This window comes from Athene noctua, chromosome 6 (genome assembly GCF_965140245.1).
Source record: "Athene noctua chromosome 6, bAthNoc1.hap1.1, whole genome shotgun sequence".
Classification (NCBI taxonomy): Eukaryota; Metazoa; Chordata; class Aves; order Strigiformes; family Strigidae; genus Athene; species Athene noctua.
Genome location: NC_134042.1, coordinates 10665817 through 10671179, shown reverse-complemented (window position 1 = coordinate 10671179; position 5363 = coordinate 10665817).

The window sequence follows — 5363 nt, the reverse complement described above, 5'->3', positions numbered from 1 at the left end:
GGCGCGGCACGGGGCGGCTGGGCGCGGGCAGCCGCCATTTCCCGGCAGGCAGCGCGCGGGGCGGGCGCCCGGTGATGGCGGCGGCGGGGCTGAGGTGACGCTCAGCCTCTGGGCGATGGCGGCGGACTTGGCGGCTCTGCCCGCCCTGCTGTGGGTTGGGGAGGAGCGGGGGGGCTCGGTAGAGCCTCTGCCCTGCCCGCCTCCTCTCCGGGGGGGCACGCAGAGCGGGCGGCCGCCTCAGCGCCATTGCCGCGGCCTAGCTCTCTTTGCGGGATGTTCGCTCTCTCCGCAGTAACGAAGGGCGCTGCCACTTTTGAAATGGGAAGAGAACGGTCAGGGTGGGCGCCTCACCATACTCCCAGTGCAGCAGATATAGTTAGTAGGCTGATGCATTTTTGCCCATTAGCCGTTATTAGATGTTAACAAGACAAAAGGTGCATTCTCTAATGCTGACAGGGTTGCACTCACGTTACTCTTGGTTTGTTTGTTTGTTTGTTTCTTAAACCTGTGGTGACATCCTGGTTCAGAAGACCATGAAATCAGTTGAATTGCAAAACTCCAGTTATCCCTAGCCGACACCTCTGCTGCCAGTGTTTTGTTTGCAACCTTGAGAAATGAATGGCCTACAGTGTTTGTCAAAAAAAAAAGTTACTGAGTGTACCTTTGGTTTCCATGAGTTACCTTGTTAATTGCCTGGGTTTGCACTTATATTCTGCATTCTTACTAGTTTAATAGGTAAGTCCACACTGTAAAGACCTACTCAATTAAATTAGAAAACTGCTTATGCAAGAAAGTATGACTCATTAGTGTCTGAACAAAGCTAAACTCAAAGGCAAAAAATTGCAATTTCCCCTCTTGTGCTTTCAGGGTTTTTTAATGGTAAAGAACGTTGGAAAGACAACTGTATAAAACTTGGAAGCTAAACTTTGCACCTGCCCAGCAATTGTATCAGACATCACCTGGAAATTCCAGGTACTATAGGCATAAAGCAGGGAATCAAGACAAATACAAAACAGAATTTAATCAAATAAAATACTTCCTTTGATGTCTTTGCTATTGAACTTGTCAATGGGAAAAGAGGAAGTTTCGATCTGAATGTTACAGTGCAACCTACTGACTGACAGGTGTAATTTGGAGTGTTGCTCTTTAATACAAATTAGAAGCAGCGACTCAAAGAACCTTCCTATTCAGAGAACACCATCAACAGAGGCACATAGGAGGGAGCAAGACAGTTGAAGAAATTTAATTTACCTGTTTAGAAACACCTCGGCTGAATTTGCGGGATGGAACTGAGAGTCGCGATGAGTGCAGAAAACCTCACCCTGCCGTGTCTGGAGAAGAGGAACAAGGGACGGTGACGTTCCCCTGCTGGTGTCCACCAGAGGGGGACCGGCCCCCACAGTTCTCCCGGCTCCTGCTCAAGAAAGCTATTTGGCAGCTGACTAGCAGCAGCGTTTCTTTATTTCTTCTCTTGCCTGCTGATGTTTCCCATGATAAAGGGAACTCCGATTATTAAAATCCTGTGTGACGACTTAGCTCCTAAGGTTTTCAGTTTCTGTTTGAAGTGTAGGAGAGATTAAATGGTCTTTGGTTCATGTGTCTTCTCCTTGCCAAACTCAGTTGTTGCACAGTAAGTTGTACTCTGTCCTACATAGTTATAGCTGAAAATGCTGTGTTCTTTTCTAACTTGCTGTGAAACATTGCCCCAGTGTATTAGACTTGGCCGTGATAATCTTGGGGCTTGATTACTATAATGGAATTCATGTAGAAGTAAAACTTTTAGTCTGAAAAAGTTCAAATTAATTCAAAATGTGGCTGACTGCCTACTAAGTTTCCCAGGCTGTGATATTTCTCCTTGCAGTTCAGTGTAATAAAAAGGGCAGATCATCACCATAGTGAAATTGAAAACTGAGTTTCAGTACTCTCTTGCTGTTTCAGTAGGCTCATTTTCTTCTAGATGAGGAACCAACTGTACTATCAGCATGCCAAAAGCTGCCCATATTTTCTCTCAGGCATTGTTTGCAGTCCTGAGGGATATGGGTCAGGCAAAGAGTAAAGTCAAGACCCTGAATTTTAGGAAAGCAAACTTTCAGCTGTGCAAGGAGTTAGTCAGTAGGACCGCCTGGGAAACTGCCTTCAGGGACAAGGAAGCAGAACAGAGCTGGCAGATCCTTAAGGACGCTTTCCATGGACTGCAAGAGCTCTTGATCCCCAGGTGTAAGAAATCAGGAAAGGAAGGCAAGAGACGGGCATGGCTGAGTCGAGACCTGCTGGTCAAACTAGAGGGCAAGAAGGAAATGCACGGGCAGTGGAAGCAGGGACAGGTATCCTGGGAAGAGTACAGGGACACTGCCCGCTTATGCAGGGATGGGGTCAGGGAGGTCAAGGCACAGGTAGAGCTGAACTTGACAAGGGATGCAAAGAATAGTAACAAGGGCCTCTACAGGTATATCAGCCAGAAAAGAAACATCAAAGAAAGCATACTCCCCCATGATCAACACAGCTAGCAAACTGGTTACAGTGGACAAGGAAAAGGCTCTGGGAAGACCTTACTTCAGCCTTTCAGTACGTAAAGGGGGTTTATAAGAAAAATGGGGACAAATATTTTAGCAGAGCCTGTTGCAATAGGACAAGGGGTAATGTTTTTAAACTAAAAGAGGGTAGACTTAGACTAGATACAAGGAAGACGTTTTTTACAATGAGGGTAGTGAAACACTGATACAGGTTGCCCAGAGATGGGGGTAGATGCCCCATCCCTGGAAACGTTCAAGGTGAGGTTGGAGGGGGCTTTGAGCAACCTGATCTAGTTGAAGATGTCCCTGCTCAGTGCAGGGAGAGGTTGGACTAGATGACTTTTAAAGGTTCCTTCCAACCGAAATTATTCTATCATTCTATGATTCAGGTTCTAGTCACGCAAACAAGCGTCATCTCAACCACAGTTATTTACTTATGTAAGGGAAATGTGTTTTAAATTTAAAAAAGACTTATGAGTAGTACATTTTTTGTGTGTTTCTGTAGTGCTTTATTCCAGGCTGCTTTTCTCATACAGCAGTAATTTACAGATCTCTGTTCTGGTTCTTACAGATTACAGAAGGATACCATTTGAAGGCCCTGATTTGCTTTCCAGATGAGAACCTGGACAGTCCCAAAGCAAGTAAGATGGGAATACAATGTCACACTCTTGTCTCTTTCATATGCCCAGGCTTGTGGAAGTGGGTGCCTCTTAGCACAGATCTGATTTTGTATGCAATTAAGGTAATACCTGTTTGTGTCATGAGGTATGCACATATATGGGAATACACATATATATTCATCACTTCTAGACAGCTCTGGTTTTTAAGGTTAAATTGTTACATGTTGGATTTCAAAGGTGTGTTAAGTGAATGCTGAACTTTCATTAGAACCTCTCAAAATCCTCCGATGGTGGTATTTGAATCCTAAACTTTTGGCTATACTGTTCATTGTGTCTACTGGCTGCTCACTCTTAATTCATATATCTCAGAATATGAATGTTAATAGCAAGCTTATAAATATTTTTTATATATTGGCAATGCCTGTTTTGGGAGGGTTATTGTCCGTTAGATGCAAGTCCCCTTACACTGTACAGCTGGGTACACCTAACCTCTTATCAGGGTTTGTGAATTCTACAGCCTCTCATTTAAGATTCCCAACTAACTGGGTGAAAATGAGCAGCAGTCATTATAAGAAGGATGCCATTCATCAGGATGTTTTGTATCTTGCATTTTCCTGTTTGGTGGGCCACAGATTTATAGATGAGTAATGTATAACTAAAGTGGAGACTGCTGGCAGGAAATCAGAGATTTTAGCAATAATTAGAGGAAAGCTGAAGGGTTTGATATCCACGGAGGGTCAAGAGGTGGTTTGGAGCATGTGTGGAAACTCCAGCTAATGTTCATATCCCCTTAAGGAAAGCAGTTAACAAGGACCCCTAACAGAACTTACGAAAAGCAGGACCTTTAGATCTCAGACTGAAAAGCCTTTCTTACAAAAGGGAGAACTTATTCATCACACTATATTTCAACCTGTCTGTAAATTCAGGAATGCGTTTCTACATCATTACTATTGAAGGGCTTGCTTACAAATAAAGCACACTGATCAAGTCACATTGCTACATCTCAGACTCCTACTTAAAACCATATTTCTAGGGACAAGTTGCAAGACCAGTATTCCTATATGTGGTTCACTGCTGTTTCAACATGTTGTTCGTGCTCCTTTACCAAATCTGGGTAAACATCTGAAACACTGGACCTATGGAGAACCCCACATCAGGCCACAGGAAGGGAATCTAAAGTAATACTCAAGTTACAAAGCTGTTCAGCACTGTATATTTAAAATAGGGACCCATTCAGCTTTGTACACAATAACAGTTGTCACGGGGTTATTACTTTTGCACCTCCGTGAAAGTCCTCAGACTCAGAGAAAAGAATTAGCTTTTGTACAGACTGAAGTTAAAGTTAAAATCAGAAATAAGAGTTTAAATGCTGCTGAAATTTTTACATCCTTCAAAGAAGTGCCAATCTAAATAGTGAGCTAAATTAAATGAAGGAATACTTTTTATAGCCAGAAGACAGGAGCTTGTAAGAACTACAACTATTTGTTGCCTGTTGTGCACACACTTTCCCACCATGAAGCAATCAAGCCCTGGACCCTGATGTCCACAACTTATCAATTATCATTCTTCATATGGTGAAAACTAACCAGTGCCTAGAAAGGAAGACATTACAGATCCTAAAACAACCCACAAAACCAAAAGTCAGTAAAATTCAAAATTTTCTTGGCTGCCTTCCTAGGTCTAGGAAAACAAACTGGCATTTTCTACATGCTCTTCTTCACAAAAGTATAACTGCAGCAAGAACTTTTATTATTTGTTACATTTTGGCATCTTCCAGTTTGACATTTGCATTTAGTTCTGAATACATCAAAGAGTTAGCTGTCTACAGTGGTGATTTCTCTCCTCTTCACAGGTCTCCTCAGAGGTGGAAGATTTCTTTCTACAGACAAGGTTCTGCAAAGTGATTGGCTGCATTTACGTTCAGTGGGCTTTGCATTAGGTTTTCAGGCCTCTTTTTAAAGAAATATTTTGGTAATACCCCATAGACAATTTCAATACTTGACTCAGGCCACAGCAAAGTGACAATAGGTGCTTCACTTTGTTCCCCCTCCTTTACTGTTTGTTCCTGCCACTCTTAACTGTTTCTGTAGTTAAATCTGTTCGTCTCACAGACAGCAGTGCAATTCTTTGAGTTGAGATGCAGTACAAACATCTAGTGTAAAGTGTAAAGTGGTGATTTCCAGGCTAAGCTAAGGTGCCTATACAAACTGTGTAAGTGAACTTGGCTTCA